Source organism: Gossypium hirsutum, chromosome D01 (genome assembly GCF_007990345.1).
Source record: "Gossypium hirsutum isolate 1008001.06 chromosome D01, Gossypium_hirsutum_v2.1, whole genome shotgun sequence".
Lineage (NCBI taxonomy): Eukaryota > Viridiplantae > Streptophyta > Magnoliopsida > Malvales > Malvaceae > Gossypium > Gossypium hirsutum.
In genome coordinates, this window is record NC_053437.1 from 6,661,723 (window position 1) to 6,684,541 (window position 22,819).

Genomic DNA, 22,819 nt, shown 5'->3' on the forward strand with positions numbered 1-22,819 from the left:
GTTTAAGGCTCCTCTGACCCGCGCGGTGACCCGACCCGGAGGGGAGGATCTGCGCTTTTCACTTAATTGTCTATTTGCGCAATAGATCCCTCTGCCTTTGCATTTTGCTTCAATGCGGTCTTTTTTTTTTCCTGATTTCGGCCTGTGAATTTCGCTTCTTTTTTCGATTTGGTCCTTAGACCATTTGCTGCTCCCTGATTGAAACGCAGCGTTTCAGGACTGGGGAATATTTCCCCGTAAGCCCCTCACACTTTAATTGCGTTTTATTTCGGTCCCTTATAAACCCATTTTATGTTTTTGCGATTTTAAACCCGGGATCTTGTTTCAATGTTTAATTTAGTCCTTTTGTTATTGTTTATTTTATTTTTTTTATTTTTTTATTTTTTATAAAAATTATTATTCCTGTTATTATTAAGTTGTGATCTTCTTGTTCATTTATTTTTTTAATTTGGAATCTTTGTTATATATATATATATATATACATATATGCGTTTTCATATTATATATATAATATCTATATTTTTTATGATCTATCTATATATATATACACGTACCCTTATATATTTTTATATTTCGTAATTTTATACATGCCCATATACATTTCTATATATGTATTTTATTTTTATAAATATATATATATTCTTCATACTTTTTAAAACATGTATTTTATATATGTATTTTATGATTCATATATATATATACCTATATGTATATACTTTTCATATTTTAATTTACATACGTATAGATGTATATACTTATTTATATATATTTTATATAATAATTTTAAAATATGTACATATGGTTTTATATTTTATATTATATATATACACGTGAATATCTTTACATAATATATTTATACGTACATAGTTCTTTTTTTATATAAATATATAACGTATACATATATATACATACTTTTATATATACATGCTTTCATATATCTCCATAATTTTATGTATATATGCATATATATATATATATATCTTTTACATTTCTATAGTTTTTTTTGTTTATTTCTTTACTTACATTTCCATTATTTGTTTTGAAAGAATGTTTTCAATTCTATTCGTTTATTTATTTGCAATTATATGATTGATTTGTCTCTTATATTTATTTATTTCATTTTTGATGATTGTTCATATTATTCATATTTACATTATCATATTTATATTTGCTTAGTTATGCATATTAACACCATACTTCAAAAAGAAATTTTTCTAAATGAGGCAATATTTAGCATTTGGGAAATTCGAGAAAACATGCCCTAAGGTGCTGGTGTCGATTTTTCTCATTCAACCAAACGGCTAAATATCTTTTTTTTTTTAAAATTCAAAATAAGTCAATGTTTTGCGTTTGGAAATTCGAGGAACGTGCCCTAAGGTGCTGGGTGTCGATTTTTCTCATTTAAACAAATTGCCAAAATATTCTCTTGAATTTTAATCCATGCCATTCGAGTTTTTTTAAGGATCGTATTTTAAATTTCTTTAAAGTTTTCAGCTTTTTGACATTAAGACATTAAATAATCAACTAGGTATCAATTTTTAGGCGTATCGAGGGTGCTAATCCTTCCTCGTGCGTAACCGACTCCCGAACCCGTTTTTCTGAATTTTGTGGACCAAAATCGTTATTTTAATAAAATTAAATCGTTTATTAAAAACAATCACTTTTCAAGGTGATCCAATCACACCTCAAAAAGGATTGGTGGCGACTCTCACATTTGATTTCATTTTTCAAAACCCAAGTCGACCCCGTTTTCATCCAAAAAATGGTGTCAACAGCTTGGCGACTCCACTTGCACTACACCAGAACAGGTTTTTAGCGGCACTTTTTAACGCCACTAAATCTATTTCCGGCACTTGAAGAAGCGCCACAAAAAATGCCGCTAACGACAACGTCGCTAACTTTTGCGGCGCTTACAGAAAAAAACGCCGCTAAAGATCATGTTCTTTAGCGGCGCTTGTTTCACAAACGCCACTGTTTTGATATGACTTTTAGCGGCGCTCTTTTAAAAAACGCCACTAATTTTGGGATTTTTTTAAAATAAAATTTTCTGTTTTTTTCAGCCCTCCTGCAACAACAAATCAAAAGCAACCAGATCTAAACTAACCAAAAACAATAAATTTATATAATATTTCAAATTAAATGAATAAAATAATATTAATTGATATAAATAAAAGTGAATTTCAGACTTTTCTTTACAAAAATGTTAAAAGTATTTATGCAACATACACTATGACGGTGGAAGTTGCGACTGCTGAAACATCTTCATCATAATCTGAAGCTTCTGTTGAAGTTCGTCGTACTTTTTGCTCTGCTCTACTTCTCTCGATGCCGCATCTTTTTGAAGTTGTAGCTGTAGTTCTTCACATTTCTTTTGAACCTCTGCTTCTATCGCTGCTTCTCTCGCTGCTTCTCTCGCTGCAGCATTTGCTTCCCTCGCTGCCGCCTCTGATTTAAGTTGTTGCTGAAGTTCTTTATATTTCCTTTGAACCTCAAATGTGTTCGCTTGCATCTGAGCCATCTGGTCTTTTAACCTCTGAACTTCAGCTTGAGATTGACTCCCCGAAGCTATGTATTGGTGCGAGCTGGATCCAAAATATTGGGTTGGGCTGATAAAAAAATCCTTGAAATCGAACCCGACCATACTTTTCAGGACCCAAAACTTCAGTGATAATCCGGTTATCAATGTCTTCAATATGAACAGAACTATCACTAGAAGCAATCGCTTCGTACTCTGTCTTTTTTTCCATTAGTTTTTCCTAATAAATAAATCACATAGTTAGGAACGCAATATATAGTAAAAAAAACAAATGCAATATAACAATAGTTGCATTACAAGCAATGAATTAAACCATTAGAAAACAAACATTATAAATAACTAAAACAAGTGAAATCGTATTAAGTAAACGTACCATAATTTCACCAGCTTCAGGAGTCATAACAGATCCATCTTTCTTCTTATGTGTAATTTCAAAAAGTTGAAGGCGTCCAACTTTTTGACCGGACAACCGTTCCTACAATATAGTTGTAAAAATATTATTAAATTGAAAGTTATACATATATGAGAATTAAAAAATTAAAAATACCTCCGCCTAAGCTACACATGCAAAACTTCTCGACCCGGCTGTGTGAGTGAATTTTTGTTGCTGCCGGCTGCTTTTTCCAACTCGTTCACGATCCTACGTTATAAAAATTTTAGTATGTAAATAGTAAATACTATAAACCAAATTAATTACAATAGTTTGGAAGTACGTCGTACATCACCTTTCTGAGAATGCCAAAATCTAACCGCATCTTCCCATTGGTACCTCAACATACCCGGCGAGACATGTTGCAATTTCTCATCGAGGGTTGTTTCTGTCTTATAATAATTTTTCTTCAAAGTACTTTTATTGTCTCTCCATATTTTTCCCAATGCCTTCTTTACATAAGCATCCAAGACCTCTAAAGCAAACCTCGCCTACAAAAAACACAAGTTAATAAAGTAAATATAGGTGAAACATGTAACAGCCCAATTTTTAGTAGTGTCAGAATAGTGATTTGAGATCACTAAAATTGATGAAAAAGTTAGAAAAATTTATTAATTAATAATTATAAGTTAAGTGTGATTTTAGAAATATTTTTAAATCAGTGAATTTTGTGATTTAAAAGAAATTATTAGGTAAATTGGGTCGAAAACGAGGTATCGAGACCTCGATATTATAAACTGAGCCGTAAATATTTATAAAAATATTTACGGAATGTCAACAGGATAATATTAAAGTTTCGTTAAGAAATTTTAACGCTTTGATAGTTAATTATGAAAAAGGACTAAATTGAAGTAAGGATAAAAGTTTAATTATAGATTAAAGAAAAGTTAAAGGACCAAATAGGCAATTATGCCTTTTTCTAAAGTTGAGGCGGCATAACAAAAGAAAAATCTAAGATATTTTTAATTTAAAATATATATATTATATTATACATGCGTAAGTAATAATTATGTTTTTATATTATATTATTATTAATATATTATATTATATTATATTATTATTATATGTATATGACAAAGAAAGAAAGAAAAGAAACAGAGAGCAAAACAAAACAGAGAAGGGAGAAAGAAAGAAACAGAGAGCAAAACGAAACAGAGAAGGAAGGAAGGAAAGAAAGAAAGAAAAGAAAAGAAAAAGGGAAATTTGGGGTTTTAAGGTTCAAAGTAATTTGGTAAGTCAATTTAATCCCCTTTTCTCTTAATTTTGATTTTTTTTTGAAATCCTAGAACAAAATACTACTTGATTTAAGTTGAAATTTTGGAAGTTAGTAGATTATTAAGCATGGTTCATGTTGAATAAATTGTTAAATTAGGGATGTATTTGATAGAAATTTTGATTGGAATTGAATAAAGGATTGAATTGTAAACTAAACTATAAGTTTTGAATTTTAGGGATTAATTTGAAATAAATTTAGAATTATGAAAACATGATAAAAATTAAATAGTTAAATATGAGTTTAGTAAGAAATTGGGTAGAATAAGGGTATGAATTGAGAAAGAAAAATATATAGGTTTAGTTAGGGGTTAAATTGATTTAATTTCAAGTTAGAAGTTAGTAAAGAATGTGATTGTAAAATAAAATATAAGTTTTGAATCGATAGGGATTAAATTGAAAGAATCCCGAAATTAGGGATTTATGGTGAAATTGAGGAATTAAATTGACTTTATAGTAAGAATTAAGAGAGAATATAGAGTTAGATTGGGAAAAATAAAATTAGTATTGGTAAGGGATTAAATTAGAATTTGGGTAAAGTTTAGGTATAAAAGGAAATATTTTAATGAAATTGTGTATTAATGACTTTTAATTGTTTAATTACGTAGCTAATGTCGTGTACGAGTCATTGTCCGAGAAAGGAAAGGAGAAAGTGGACAAGGAGTGACTCGAGAGAAATTACGGTTAGTATTACTATAATTCGAATTTAATTATTAATCGTTGAAAATTAAATTAATATACACGATAAGCAAATTGGGGTGAGTTTCACAATTGAATTGAATAATATATATACGTATTGATATTGAATTTATTGACAGTAATTATTGAATTTTGAGTAATATGTTAGTAAATAAAAATAAGGAGAATATCAATATTTAATTGAATGAATTAAAATATGAATTGAATAAATGAGATATTAAATTGAGATATGTGAATATGTGAATTGTGTATTGATTGAAAAGTGGTTTGAATTGAATCGAAGTATGATTATATGTGAATATCTGAAATATGTATTGGTATTGAATTGTATATTGATTTGAAAGTGCGAAGTGAATCTGAGTTGAATTGCGATTAAATCGAAAGTGAATTTGAAATAGAAAAATGTATTGAAACAAATGGTGATTAAATGGGAATGATTTGAATTGAAAGTATGAGAAAGTGATTGAATTGAAATGTGATTCGGAAACCCTATTAACTAGTCGGGCTGAGTCGGATATAGTTGGCATGACATAGGATTGGAAGAGTTCAGGGATACTTCGACCTTGAGTCGATGAGACACTGGGTGTCATACTATTACTTCGGATAGATTCGATGAGGTACTGGGTACCAACTTACTTCGGCTTGGCCGATGAGACACTGGGTGTCAACTATTGCTTCGAACTATCCGAAGAGGCACTGGGTGCCATTCTGGTGTGTTTGGTTGGATCCGTGTATCCGCCAAGGTCCGAGTCTTGTTAATAGGGGTAAATAATTGAAATGAGAAAATTGAATAAATGTGATTGATTGAGCTATGGGAAGAAACGAAAAAGTGAAGTTGTGAATTGATGTGTGAATTGGAAATCGAAATAAGAGAATTTAACTAATAAACTGTATTAATTGGTCAAACCAAGAATTCTGAAAATTTTATGGTAGAAAGATATATGAGTCTAGTTTCAGGAAAAATTTACGAAATTAAATTTGGAGTTCCGTAGCTCGAGTTATAATCAATTTAGTAACTGCTGCGCGATTGGACAGATTACTGTAAACAGTGAAATTAATTTTTAAAACGAATTTTTATGCCACGAATTAGTAAGATAAGCTAAGTAATGCCTCGTACTCGATTCCGGAAACGGTCTCGGGTAAGAGGTGTTACAATTTTGGTGGTATCAGAGCTTTGCAGGTTTAGTCGATTCTCGGACTAAATCGAGCTCAGAATTGAGTTTAGAGGTACATGCCATAATTGTGTCGAATTGAGTCGGGATTTGGATGCTGATATATTTACTTATGTTTTAGAGTTGAAAATGTTGAATGAATATGATGATGAATATTACGTTATATGTTTCATTGAAAAATAAATTATAGTGCTATACGAACTATTGAATTGATAACTAAATTATAAAAAAAAATACAAAAGTAATATATGAAGTAGATGATAAGGATTATTAAGGAATTATGGATGAATAGTAAATTTTGAAATATATTACATGTGCTAAAGATAGAGAAGATATAAATGCACAAATTATTGGTACAAGAATTAAATTGTAAAGCATGTAAAAGTATTGTGCGAAAAGTGTAAAAGTGATATGCATGCATGAATGAAATAATTTGCCTAAGTAGACGAGGTTAGAACTATTAGGATACTAAGGGAGTTTAGCGTGCTCTCTGATTATTAGCACATCAGTGCTCTCTGTTTAGCACATCGGTGCTCTCTGATATTTAGCACGTCAGTGCTCTCTGAATATTAGCACGCTCTCTGATCATAGCACGTTAGTGCTCTCCGTTTAGCACATTTGTGCTCTCTGTACAGTCCCGTGTATCCTAAGTATTCTGTTTCGTCTACTGGGCCTCTGCTAAAAAAAATGTTACAAGATAAAAGATTATCTTTGATTCAATGATGAATGATTATAAAGGAAAAATAAGTTACAAAGCAGTGAATAAAGAAGTATGTATTTGTAATAAAATAATTTAAAGTTGTGAATAAGTAAATGTTATTTAGTTCTGTCTGGAGATTTAAAATAGTAATCCTTATAGATAAGGATGAAAATATACATTTATACATTTAAAAGAGTAACCTTGATAAATGAGAAATGTTTTACTAATAGACAAAAATGTCTCCAATTGATCTAGTTCCGACAGTGATGAAAATGGTATTTGAGTATTTGATAGAGAAAGGGGAGTTGCCTATATGAGTAAAGAGTTATAAGGTATGAAATGAATGTTTGTAATGAATATATTGACGATAAAAGTCATGTTATGTGTATATATATATGAGAGTCAAATTTTGAGGCTTTACGACCTTCACCCCCTCACCTGTACAAAGGAATTTACAAGAATTGTATTCATTAAGTTTACAAGTGTGTAATTGAAGGGTTCAATAATTGAAGGAATAATAATGCAGTCAGAATTGTGGATGGGATAGCAAGTAAAGAGAGTTCTAAAAAGGATATTAGATTTTTTTTTAAATGATTATTGGGATTTGCAATGTCGCTATTAAGGAAGAAGCTATTCACGAGTAATCGACTTACTCAGGTATAAAATTTAAAGAGCAGGTTAATCGGAATTTCTTCTGAATTGATTTCTTTAATGATTGGGATAATGCGAGATTATTGATGACTTTAGTAATCAGTGGGATTGTGTTGAAAATTGCAACCATATCTGAATGCAGTTGTTATAGTCGGGTATCTTACAACGATTTCTTCTGGGTATTCTATATGGGTATTCTATATGCTCTTTTATCCTCAGAGGTATATGCAATTATTTATTTTCAGATATGATTCTTATCATATAGCAAGGTTGGCTAATCATATTGTTAGACGGAATTATTATTAGTCTGGTTGATTCATGATCGGGATTCCTTTATCTTTCTTTGGTTTTCTAATCTATTATGTTCGATGGAAGATTTGATGATAAGACTCATATGAAGCTATTTTCTATTTCTACTGGTTGAAGCTCCGAATTATATATATGGAATTTATATTGTCTTTATCACAACTATTCCTAGTACGTACAAGTGATATTCTTCTTTTGGATTTTCTCTGGGATATTCTTTTGGATTTTTTCTGGGATATCATCGATCTCTTTATCATTCAATGTGGTTTTTCTTCTCGGAAATTTAGTATAGCTTCACATCTTGGATTCTATTATCTCGGTTTTCTTATTATTCTCATGGTCTAATCTTATTTATTAACCATGGTTCATCCGTACAAGATATTCATTGGCCAGAGGTAATTATATTTATTACTGTTATAAATCTTGGTTTGATCATGGGAACCCGGTGATATGGATTTCAGATTATAGAAGTTGTATTACTGCACTGGTTGTTATTGGGACTACTTCGGTCTTCTTCATCTATTTTGGAGTGCGTTATTGATGTTGAAGTATTGTTCTATCTATACGGTTGGAACGTCAGTTCTATTATGGCATTATGGTTTTTAATCTATCTGATAGTTGTGGCTTCGGTATAGTTCAAAGCTTCGATGTTAATGATTGAAATATTTTTATTATATATAATTCCTTTCTAGTTTTCGTGAAAGGGTTGACATCGGCAAAAGTATAGGTGGAGGAAGATTGAGCTCAAACTTGTATTTTGGTTTTCATTTCTAAGGTAATTCTGAATTATGTCAACAAGTCAATAATGGAATGTCAAAATTCGTTTGAGTTAAATGCTATTTGTGGTAATTTTCGGTTGGTGTTCTGAGAGGATTATGATATATGGTATATCTAAATTGTTTTGACAACAAGAAGAATGGATTATTCTAGAATGTTATTATCTGAAAGATAAAAATCGACTCAGTTCTAATCAGAGTGGGTTATTCAGTGAAAAGTTGAGTAATCATCAGTGATGGAATCAATATATTTTGTTTTGGGTCTCCACAATGGGTTTAAATTATCTGTTTTCTTCTCGCTGGATGGGTTTCCAAGGTCTTCGTTCAAAGGTATTAAATAAGATAATTCGAGTTTCTCAGTTATGTTTCGACAGACAATTACTGGAAATTTCTTAGTAGTCATACTACTAGTGAAAAAGTGATGGCAAGAGAACATCAGAGTTACTCAGTTAAGTTCAGGCATAGTATCAAGTTCTAAAATGAGTTCTGATATGATTTCGGAAGTGATATGAGTTATGATTAATTTTTATGGACTTCGATTGAAAGGGTGGAAGAAAGATTTGACTTAATAGCCTGTATCAGGTGAGAAATTTCGAGGACGAAATTTTTTTAGGGGGGAAGAGTTGTAACAGCCCAATTTTTAGTAGTGTCAGAATAGTGATTTGAGATCACTAAAATTGATGAAAAAGTTAGAAAAATTTATTAATTAATAATTATAAGTTAAGTGTGATTTTAGAAATATTTTTAAATTAGTGAATTTTGTGATTTAAAAGAAATTATTAGGTAAATTGGGTCGAAAACGAGGTATCGAGACCTCGATATTATAAACTGAGCCGTAAATATTTATAAAAATATTTACGGAGTGTCAACAGGATAATATTAAAGTTTCGTTAAGAAATTTTAACGCTTTGATAGTTAATTATGAAAAAGGACTAAATTGAAGTAAGGATAAAAGTTTAATTATAGATTAAAGAAAAGTTAAAAGACCAAATAGGCAATTATGCCTTTTTCTAAAGTTGAGGCGGCATAACAAAAGAAAATCTAAGATATTTTTAATTTAAAAAATATATATTATATTATACATGCGTAAGTAATAATTATGTTTTTATATTATATTATTATTAATATATTATATTATATTATATTATATTATTATTATATATATATGACAAAGAAAGAAAGAAAAGAAACAGAGAGCAAAACAAAACAGAGAAGGAAGAAAGAAAGAAACAGAGAGCAAAACGAAACAGAGAAGGAAGGAAGGAAAGAAAGAAAGAAAAGAAAAGAAAAAGGGAAATTTGGGGTTTTAAGGTTCAAAGTAATTTGGTAAGTCAATTTAATCCCCTTTTCTCTTAATTTTGATTTTTTTTTGAAATCCTAGAACAAAATACTACTTGATTTAAGTTGAAATTTTGGAAGTTAGTAGATTATTAAGCATGGTTCATGTTGAATAAATTGTTAAATTAGGGATGTATTTGATAGAAATTTTGATTGGAATTGAATAAAGGATTGAATTGTAAACTAAACTATAAGTTTTGAATTTTAGGGATTAATTTGAAATAAATTCAGAATTATGAAAACATGATAAAAATTAAATAGTTAAATATGAGTTTAGTAAGAAATTGGGTAGAATAAGGGTATGAATTGAGAAAGAAAAATATATAGGTTTAGTTAGGGGTTAAATTGATTTAATTTCAAGTTAGAAGTTAGTAAAGAATGTGATTGTAAAATAAAATATAAGTTTTGAATCGATAGGGATTAAATTGAAAGAATCCCGAAATTAGGGATTTATGGTGAAATTGAGGAATTAAATTGACTTTATAGTAAGAATTAAGAGAGAATATAGATTTAGATTGGGAAAAATAAAATTAGTATTGGTAAGGGATTAAATTAGAATTTGGGTAAAGTTTAGGTATAAAAGGAAATATTTTAATGAAATTGTGTATTAATGATTTTTAATTGTTTAATTACGTAGCTAATGTCGTGTACGAGTCATTGTCCGAGAAAGGAAAGGAGAAAGTGGACAAGGAGTGACTCGAGAGAAATTACGGTTAGTATTACTATAATTCGAATTTAATTATTAATCGTTGAAAATTAAATTAATATACACGATAAGCAAATTGAGGTGAGTTTCATAATTGAATTGAATAATATATATATACGTATTGATATTGAATTTATTGACAGTAATTATTGAATTTTGAATAATATGTTAGTAAATAAAAATAAGGAGAATATCAATATTTAATTGAATGAATTAAAATATGAATTGAATAAATGAGATATTAAATTGAGATATGTGAATATGTGAATTGTGTATTGATTGAAAAGTGGTTTGAATTGAATCGAAGTATGATTATATGTGAATATCTAAAATATGTATTGGTATTGAATTGTATATTGATTTGAAAGTGCGAAGTGAATCTGAGTTGAATTGCGATTAAATCGAAAGTGAATTTGAAATAGAAAAATGTATTGAAACAAATGGTGATTAAATGGGAATGATTTGAATTGAAAGTATGAGAAAGTGATTGAATTGAAATGTGATTCGGAAACCCTATTAACTAGTCGGGCTGAGTCGGATATAGTTGGCATGCCATAGGATTGGAAGAGTTCAGGGATACTTCGACCTTGAGTCGATGAGACACTGGGTGTCATACTATTACTTCGGATAGATTCGATGAGGTACTGGGTACCAACTTACTTCGGCTTGGCCGATGAGACACTGGGTGTCAACTATTGCTTCGAACTATCCGAAGAGGCACTGGGTGCCATTCTGGTGTGTTTGGTTGGATCCGTGTATCCGCCAAGGTCCGAGTCTTGTTAATAGGGGTAAATAATTGAAATGAGAAAATTGAATAAATGTGATTGATTGAGCTATGGGAAGAAACGAAAAAGTGAAGTTGTGAATTGATGTGTGAATTGGAAATCGAAATAAGAGAATTTAACTAATAAACTGTATTAATTGGTCAAACCAAGAATTCTGAAAATTTTATGGTAGAAAGATATATGAGTCTAGTTTCAGGAAAAATTTACGAAATTAAATTTGGAGTTCCGTAGCTCGAGTTATAATCAATTTAGTAACTGCTGCGCGATTGGACAGATTACTGTAAACAGTGAAATTAATTTTTAAAACGAATTTTTATGCCACGAATTAGTAAGATAAGCTAAGTAATTTTTAAAACGAATTTTCATCCGTACAAGATATTCATTGGCCAGTGGTAATTATATTTATTACTGTTATAAATCTTGGTTTGATCATGGGAACCCGGTGATATGATTTTCAGATTATAGAAGTTGTATTACTGCACTGGTTGTTATTGGGACTACTTCGGTCTTCTTCATCTATTTTGGAGTGCGTTATTGATGTTGAAGTATTGTTCTATCTATACGGTTGGAACGTCAGTTCTATTATGGCATTATGGTTTTTAATCTATCTGATAGTTGTGGCTTCGGTATAGTTCAAAGCTTCGATGTTAATGATTGAAATATTTTTATTATATATAATTCCTTTCTAGTTTTCGTGAAAGGGTTGACATCGGCAAAAGTATAGGTGGCAGCGTTATAGTGAGTCCAGCATTCCTGTTTAGTCTGTTAAACCTTGTATCGACATCTTCCAAATATCTTGAGCAGAAGGTCATACATTCCTCTGCCAAGTAGCCTTCAGCAATTGATCCTTCTGGATATCACTTGTTGTGGCAGTAAGACTTTAATTTGGATAGAAACCTAAATACAATATACAACATTATCAAGAGTTGTAACTAAAGGCATAGAGGTGAATGAAGGAAAATTTTAAAAATACTCTTTAACACATTTTTATGGGATACATCAATCGATAGAAAACGGGTCCGCCAAGAATTGCTTCGTACAGGAGATGAATTATCAAGTGAACCATAATGGTGAAAAAGGAAGGTGGGAAGATTTTCTCCATGTTGCATAAAGTCAAAGCGGCTCCATCCTGTTCCTTCTGAAGTTCTTGAACATCCAAAACTTTACCACAAATGGCTTTCATTATGTTGGATAGTTCAATGATACAAGACGTCACCTTCTTGGACATACAACATCGTAGAGCAATTGGCATTAAATCTTGCATCAAGATGTAATAGTCATGTGATTTTAGAGAATATAATCTTCGATCTTTAACACTAACAGATCGAGATATATTTGATGCATACGCATCCGGAATCTTTATATCATTCAACACCATGCAAAACAGTTCTTTCTCCGTCTTGGACATTGAGAAAATAGAAGGCGGCAACCGATATTTCCCATTCGAAAGTGGATTGGGATGAAGATCAGGCCGAATTTTCATTTGGACTAAATCAAGTCGACTCTGAAGATTGTCTTTTGATTTTCCGTCGACGTTCAAAATTGTACCCACAATGTTCTCGCAGACATTTTTCTCAATGTGCATAACATCAAGATTGTGTCGTAAAAGGTGATGCTCCCAATAAGGCAACTCAAAAAAAATACTTCTTTTTTTCCACAAGTCCGCCTCATTAGGATCGTCCTCTTCGTCGGAGCTTTCCTCAGCTTCATCATTTGATCTTCTGTTTCTCTGCGTGTTTGGCGGTTGGTTCATCTTCCCATAAATGAAATTCATATATTCCAACATGAACAAGATTTCAGAGCCACTGGTCTGGGAAGGATCTTCTCTGAACTCTTTAGTGCCGTCAAATACAGTACTCTGAAATCTAAATCTATGATTTTTCGGTAACCACCGACGATGCCTCATGTAAGAGAACTTCTTCCTATTGTACAACCATTGCGAGCATGTTTTTGCAGTACAACAAGGACACGCATAGCAACCCTTGGTACTCCAACCGGATAAATTGGCATAAGCGAGAAATTCATTAATGGTCCACATCAAAGCTGCACGTAAATTACAGTTCTCATTTCTCAGCACATCGTATGTCTCGACACCAGCCCACAATTGTTTTAACTCTTCAATAAGTGGCTGTAAGTAAATCTCGATATCATTTCCAGGCCCTTTCTCTCCAGGGATAATCATAGATAAGATAAGGGAAGATTGCTTCATGCAAATCCACGGAGGCAGATTGTATGGAACAAGCACTACTGGCCAAGTACTGTACGCAGTACTCATGATCTTGTACGGATTAAATCTATCAGATGCTAAGCCAAGCCTTACACTCCTAGAATCGCTTGCAAAGCTTGGAAATTTATTGTCAAATGATTTCCAAGCTAAAGAATCTGTCGGATGCCTCATCTTCCCATCATCGGTTCGTCCATCATGGTGCCACGTCATAAACTCCACTGTCTTCGACGACATGAAAAGTTTTTGAAGCCTTGGAATCAGCGGAAAATACCGTAAAATCTTGACCGGCTTCTTTCTAGGCTGTGCATCATTTTCATCGTCGTTCCCATCTTCTGTGTTTCTATTTATCCAATGTGATTGGCCGCATACGTGACAGCACTGTTGGTTTCTCCGATCGCCCTAATACAACATGCAGTCATTCGGGCAACTATGGATTTTGGTGTACCCAATACCTAAATCTTTTATCATTTTTTTCATATCTTTGCATGATTGAGGGATTTTTGCAAACGGAAACATCTCTCTCAAAAACTCTAACAGCATGGTCAAAGAGTTCCCGGTCCACCCTCCCAAAAATTTTAACTAAAAAAAATGAATACAGAAAGACAATTTTTAGAATTTTGATCCATCATACAGATCTTCATTCATGTCAGTAAGTAGCTAGTAAAACGTCGCCGCTTCTCCATTCGGCTCTTCATGATATACACTTCTTTCGGGTTCGGTAAAAGCATTTCCACCGAGATTACAATCATCAGATGCCACAAAGTCGGCTGGGAACGACTCCAAACCATGATTGTGAATATTAAATGCTTCCTGCAACATCCCTTCCATGTCATCCCCTCTAACGGACCGATGGTAAGCAGTACTATCATAAGATACATCCATCCTCGAAGTGGAGGTACTAGGCGGGCATTCTTCATGAAATAACCATTGTTTATAACCCCGAACAAACCCATCAACAATTAGATGCTCGTATACAACTTCACGATAATGCCAGTTTATGTTGACACACTTCTTACACGGGCAAAGAATCATGTTCTCTTGGCTTGCATATTGAAATGCAAAATTTAGAAAAGTCTGTACTCCATTTTGATAACCGTCGCTTACCCTTGACAAATTCATCCAAGACCGGTCCATTTATTATTTCTTGAAGTCTGATTGTCACCAGAAATTACAAGGGTAAGTTGTTCAGTGGTAAGTATAAATGAGTTATGTAAGTATATCATATAATATATATTTATGTATTAAGTAAATTATGTAAGTAATGTACGTGTATAAGTTATTTAAGTTTTGTATTAAGTAAACTATGTAAGTTGTGTATTATGTAACTTATGTAAGTTATCAAAGCAATGTATGTTATGTAAGTTGTAAGTTATTATGTATTATATAACTTCTGTAAGTTATGTAAGTTATGTAAGTTGTGTAAGCTATTTCAGTTATGTAAGCTTTGTATTATGTAAGTTATGTAGGTTATGTAAGTTGTGTAAATTATGTAAGTTCTTGTACATACAAATTTTGGTTATGTAAGATTTGTATGATGTAAGTATATCAGTATTACGTATCTAATTTATAACCGATTTAAAACTATAATATATTTTAACAAGTTCTGTAAGTAATGTAATATATACTTAAATTTATAGCGGGTAATGTATTTAAGTAACATACTTAAGTAAAAAATTTAACCAAATTTTAGTAATTAATGTATCTGAGTAACATATTTAAGTAAAAAATTTAACGAAATTTTAGTAAGTAATGTATTTAAGTAACTTATTTAAGTAATATATTAAAGTAATATATTAAGAGTAAAATTTAGTAAAAAATATGTTTTATTTATTAATATTGTAAGACATCTAAAATATACTTAAAAATATTTACTTAAGTAATGTAATATATACTTAAATTTATAGCGGGTAATGTATTTAAGTAACATATTTAAGTAAAAAATTTAACCAAATTTTAGTAATTAATATATCTGAGTAACATATTTAAGTAAAAAATTTAACGAAATTTTAGTAAGTAATGTATTTAAGTAATGTATTTAAGTAACTTATTTAAGTAATATATTCAAGTAATATATTAAGAGTCAAATTTAGTAAAAAATATGTTTTATTTATTAATATTGTAAGACATCTAAAATATACTTAAAAATATTTATTTAAGTAATGTAATATATAAATTTTAAAAAATTATATTCGAACAATATATGTATTAGTAATAAGTTAAATTAAATTGTAAAAATATTAACATATATATTTTTTTAATATTAATAAGTTAAATAAAAACTAAAATGTGTCAAAATCATTGTTGCCTATGTATTATGTTTGCTATTTCCGTTACAGCACACAGTACTATACAAGTTGAGATTCATAATGTTGTTACTTGATCGATAGAATCATCAAATTGAACCAATCCTCTCTAACATCCTTTTGTCATCACAAAACTCAGAACCACATCAAAAGAAAAACTTTAATTGATGATTTTGACAAATAATATTTTTCTCAATGTTTAGCAAACTGCTGATACAAATTAATCTAAACTGGACAACCTCCTCAAGATGGAGCAGTGGGGGAACCACTCGGTTTTTGTTTCCACTTGATAAACACTTCAGTCAACAGAAAATAGCAAAACAGAAAAAAATAGAAAATAGAAAACAAAAAACAGAAAAATATAAAACAAAAAACATAAAATAAAGAAACATAAAAATGGTACGGAAACATAACATGCTAGAGAAACAGAAATTTCTGTGTCCATATTCCTTTCAAAGCTGCAAGATTTGTTACCAAGCATTATAATTGATTTGCATGAAAGAAATCCGAACAAATAAATACATTTGATGATTTAAGCAAAGTCTAAATTTAATTATGAAACAATTTATAGTTTCTGTTCCTAAATAAAGAAAAAGAAAACTATATATAATAAAGAGATTGAATCAAAAAATGTATATAAATTTATATCCATTTTAAACTAGATATCCTCATACTATATATATTATATATTAGAAATGTATATAAATTTTAAGTATATTATAAATGAATCTCCCATTTCGATAACCAAAAATATTACTTTGCTGTTTAGAAGTTTGAACTTACAAGTTTTGAACAGTGCTGTAGTGTTCAGTTCCTTGCCACTATTGGATTTTTTCTAATAGTACTATAGTAGCCCTGCCATAGCAAATATTAATAGATATCATTCAATAGGTTTTGAACAGTTTTGCAATTTTCGACAGAACAGCATGCAGTAAATGATTCAACATGGTAGCAATTAAAACTATATATATTATATATTAAAAATGTATATAAATTTTAAATATATTATAAAATAAAGAAATAAAAAAAAGATTGAATCTCAGCTTTCAAACAGAAATATTACTTTGCTCAGAAAGACAATTTGAACTTACAAGTTTTGAATAGTGCTGTAGTGTTACAAGTTTTGAACAGTGCTATAGTGTTCAGTTCCTTGCCACTATTGGATTTTTTCTAATAGTAGTATAGTAGCCCTGCCATAGCAAATATGTATAGATATCATTCAATAGGTTTTGAACAATTTTGCAATTTTCGACAGAACAGCAGTAAATGATTCAACATGGTAGCAATGGAAACTAATTTTTGACAGAACAGCAGTAAATGATTCAATTTGAAATGAGAAAATCCAAATGCTCAAAAGCCCCAAATTCTAGATATATTCGAAAGACCCATTTTACTGTACGCACCAACTCAATATTTGTTCAAATGCCGTTTTATTCCAGAAACTTTCGCGCATGAAGAAGATGAAGGAAGTAGTTGAACTTACCGAACGGTTGCGGCACCAGACACGGATGGAGGCGTTGATGCAGTGAAGCAGACGGTTTGGGAGAATGAGAGGTTGTGATGCAGTAAGGGATTAGGGAAATTTTAGGGGTTTGGGAGAATGAGAGGTTGGGGATGGAGAATCGGGTTTTAGCTTCAGTCAAAACGATGGGAAAAAAACGACGTCGTTTTCATCAAAATAATTAACCTATTTGCGGCGTTTATATACAAGCGCCACTAGTAATATGATCAAACGCTGTCGTTTCCCGATCAGTTAACTCAAAGTCATTGCGTTTTAGAGAAAACGGCATCATCTCCAAAAAATTAAAAAAATTTTGCGGCGTTTACTAAAAACGCCACTAAAAGTAAATAAGAAAACGAAGCCGTTTTCCTAAACAATTTCTGTAATTTGTGGCGTTTATATACCAGTGCCACTAGTAATATGATCAAACGCTGTCGTTTCCCGATTAGTTAACTAAAACTCATGGCATTTTAGAGAAAACGGCATCGTCTCCATAAAAATTAAAACCATTTTGTGGCGTTTACTAAAAGCGCCACTAAAGTTAAATAAGAAAACGGAGCCGTTTGCCTAAACAATTTCTGTAAATTGCGGCATTTATACATAAGCGCCACTAAATATTAGGCCAAATTAACTCGAACTCCTGGCGTTTTAGCCCAATCGCCACTAATAATATAGATAAAACGGCAGCGTTTGCGTAAATCTTAAAACATAGTTACATTAATTTGCGGCATTTTTTTAAAGCGCCACTAAAAGCAAATAATAAAACGGCGCAGTTTTTTTATCAAATGTTATGAATCTCAGCCAAAAACGGCACCGTTTTATCTCCAATATTAAGAATATTTTGCGGCGTTTGTTATAAAACGCCGCTAATGTCTAGTTTATAGCGGCGTTTTTAATAAAAACACCACTAATACATTAAATTTTCTATTGAAACGGCGCCGTTTTGCCAAATTTTAATGAATAGTTTTGTTAATTTCGGTAATATTTAAAAAAATTAGATAAAATTATCAATCTCAGTTTTTTAAGTAATATTTATAAAAATTAGGTAAAAATAAAAATTTTAGTTTTTTTATTTCTTTTTTATTTTTTATTTTCATTTTTTTTGTAATTTTGACAATTTTTTACAATTTTTACAATTTTAAATTATTATATTCAAATTATTATATATTGCATATCAATTTTAAATTAATAATCTTTATAATATATTATTATCTCCTTTACAATTATATAAAGAACTTATTTAATATGTTAATTAAAAAGTACTAATTAATCCAAATCTTAATCCCTAACCCGACTCCAAATCCATAACCCCTAACCCCTAACCCCTAAACTTTATTTAATATATAAATTAAAAAACACTAATTAATCTAAACCTTAAACCATAACCCAATCCCTAACCCCTAACCCTTAACCCTAAACCCTTAAATCATAACCTCTACCCCTAACCCCTAAACCTTATTTAATATATACTTAAAACACACTAATTAATCTAAACCTGAAACTCTAACCTAACACCGATTTTATAAACCCTAAATCCCTAACTCTTAACATCTAACCCCTAACCCCTAACCCATAACCCATAACCACTAATCTATAAACCTTAAATCATATTAACCCTTAAACCAGAATCCCTAATCCATAATCTCTAATTCCATAATCTATAAAACTTAAAATTGTAACTCCTAAACCGGTCTTAAATTTAAATTAACCATATATATACCCTAACCATATTTATTAAACCCTAAACTATAATGATAATTAAATTAAATATTTTAAAATAATACTATCTTATCTCTTACAATTATATTTGAAATAATTTAGTACATAAATTAAAAATCAATAGTATTTTAATTTATCCATTCTTAACAAATATTTTAAATTATTTTAAATACCTGAGTATTAGTGGCGCTTCATAAAAACGCCACTAAATCCCCAAAAGCTAAAAAACGGCGTCGTTGGGCTGAAGTAGTTTTGCGGCGCTTTCCCAAAAACGCCGCTAATACTATTCTTTAGCGGCGTTTCACCATAAACGCCACAAATTCTAATATACCTCAAAACCAAACGCTGCGTTTTGGTTAAGGTATTTTGCGGCGCTTACAAATAAACGCCACTAATTATGTTCTTTTACGGCGTTTTTTTAATAACGCCACTAAAACTAATCTACCTCAAACCAAACGGTGCGTTTTCGTTAAGATATTTGCGGCGTTTTATCGTAAACGCCACTAATTCTAATATACCTTAAAACCAAACGCTGCGTTTTGGTTAAGGTATTTTGCGGCGCTAACAAATAAACGCCACTAATGATGTTCTTTTACGGCGTTTGTTTAAAAAGGGCACTAATATTAATCTACCTCTGGTTAAGATATTTGCGGCGCTTCTTGTGATACGCCGCTAATACTATTCTTTAGCGGCGTTTTATAGAAAACGCCACTAATTCTGATATACAATTGATCCAAACGCTGCGTTTTGGTTAAGGTATTTTGCGGTGCTTAAGAGTAAACGCCACTAATTATGTTCTTTTACGGCGTTTTTTTAAAAACGCCACTAACACTAATCTACCTCAAGACCAAACGGTGTGTTTTCGTTAAGATATTTGCGGCGTTTTATCGTAAACGCCACTAATTCTAATATACCTCAAAACCAAACGCTACGTTTTGGTTAAGGTATTTTGCGACGCTTACAAATAAACGCCACTAATGATGTTCTTTTACGGCGTTTGTTTAAAAACGCCACTAATACTAATCTACCTCGAGACCAAACGCTGCGTTTTCGTTAAGATATTTGCGGTGCTTTTTGTAAGACGCCGCTAATACTATTCTTTAGTGGCGTTTTATCGAAAACGCCACTAATTCTAATATACAATTGAACCAAACGCTGCGTTTTGGTTAAGGTATTTTGCGGCGTTTAAAATAAACGCCACTAATTATGTTCTTTTACGGCGTTTTTTTAGAAACGCCACTAGTTGTTCTGGTTTTTGCGGCGTTTTAGGGTTAGCGCCGCTAATGCTCGATTTTTAGTATCGTTTGTTTATCAAACGCCACAAAAAATGTCGCTAAAAGCCTGTTTTGGTGTAGTGTGGGTATTTTAAATAAGAGAGTCAAGCCATGAGTTGATTATTTTTTGTCTTTTTGTCGAAAATTAAAAACTTGGTTTAAATTTACGATCCTTTCATTGCATTTCATTTGTTTTGAATTATAGTTTTCATCAAGTTTTGCATTTTAAATTTTTATATCTTTCTGCACATTGCATTGCATGACCGTTGGTCACACCTTTTAAGTGGGAGTGAGAAACTAGTCCTTCGTGAGGTTTTCACCTCCGTGCAGGATAGTGGATCGCTTCCGGAATACATCTGTACCTATGTCTTCGTGAGATTTTCATCTCCGTGCAGCCATAGGCAAATATATTCTCCTGAACCGAACTCGGTCTGTATGAGCCTATAATGGGTGAAGATCGAGGAATCTGCTGGTTCGGGTACCTTGACTTTAGAACCAACCCTCATATAGTAGACTTAGGAACTTAACCTAGGTAGAGCCACTCCAAACCCCTAGTATCTACCTGATTAGGTACTTTTTGTTTTCTGTGCTTGCTTATGTTTTGTACTAACCCCTCTTGTTGTGTTTTGATTATGATTGCATTGCATTGCATTTGCATCTCAGGAACGAGATATGGATTCAAGTTCGATTACTAAATTAGAAAGCTTGTCATGGAATACGAATTCCTTGATAAAGTGGAAAATAATACGACTTCGCGAATATATTCTGAGGAACGCAAGAAGGGCGATGGAAGAGTCCGTCACCCTGCTTCGTGGCTTAAAGATTCAAGGCGGTTGTCTAAGAGCCTTCGACGTTCCAAGAAGCTGACGAGCCTTATGAAGATGGGCAGATGATGGATCGCGACCAAGATCAAAAGAAGGAGCTAGCAATGGCATCTATTGGCGAGATTACCTCAAACATGCGGATGAAGAAAAAGACCGATGTTGTTTCTTGGAATATGAGGGTGAGGCCGTACATGTATCCGTTTTATGTAAGGGAATTTGCTTTCTAGAAAAGTTTCCTAAATGTAATTGAATCAGAATCAACGTCTCTTTAGGCATTCATTTCATGCATTTGCATTACATTGCATTACATGTATTAAAATCTATTGAAAGAGTCTAAACGAGTAAATTTATTTCAGCTAACCTGGAAAACCAACCAACCAAACACCCTTACGATATCCAAGCAAAGACTAGAGAAATGGAACGAAGGTTAGAAAAATTAGAGCGAATGCAGATTAAGATGCAGGAGCAATTGACTGAATTTCAACAGGAGATGAGAGATCAGATGCTAGAAATACGGAGAACTATGATAAACCAGTTCAACCGATTGCTAGCTGGAAAGTCAAAAGAAGTGAAAGACCCGAGGGTTTACTTTGGCGTTGATAATGTGGATCTTGTCTATTCCTTAGATTGTACTCCGACAAGTGTCCAAGTCCAGCCAGATGGGCGCCCACAAGGAGCACTTTTTACTATCGGATCTCGATATTATCAGACTGGTACATCGACACTAGTGAATTGCCTGACTGGCTTAGGATCCAATTTGAGGAACAATTTAGCTAATCCTATTACTAATCTAGCCGAAATAAAGCAGATGAGGGTAAAGTACTCAGATACTATAAAAGACCCAAGGAAGAAAGGGAATAAAAGGGATAATGTAGGCGGATATAACAAGGGCCACTCAAAACCAATCACTGTGGGCAGGCCAAAGACGAAGACCACCAGTCATCAGAGCCCTTTAAAGCAAGAATCTGTAGTGAAACCAGCTACTGAGAAGCTCCAGTTCACACCAATTTCGATGTCATATAAGGAGCTGTACCAAAGTTTGTTCGATGCGCATGTTGTTGCTCCTCGTTACTTAACCCCTTTACAACCTCCTTATCCCAAATGGTACGATATGAACGCGCAATGTGATTATCATGCGGGAATTTTAGGGCACTCAGTAAAGAATTGCATTGCCTTTAAAAAACTGACTGAAAGGCTTATCAGTATGGGCGTTGTTAAATTTGATGATTTCTCTAGTACAGAAAATACACTGCCCAATCATATTAATGACGAGGCGAATGGATGTACAAAGAAGTGTTGGGAATTGTTCATATCAATGACATGTCTGAAGACACAATTGGGAAGGGACCTTGTTAGATGTCAGCCCTTATGAATTCTGGAGTATTCTAAACAATTAGACTGCAGAAGAAATCCCTGTAGTTATCAGGGCTTATTTAGAGTAATGTTCAGAATATTTTTGTTGTTTTTAGCCTAAAGCGATAGAAATTCTTTTGTGAAATAGGCTAATGTCTGAACGTCATTATTCTAATAAAATACATCTTTGCATTCCTTTTTGAGCCAATATTCTTTCATTCTTTTTGAATAATTATTTCTGATTATT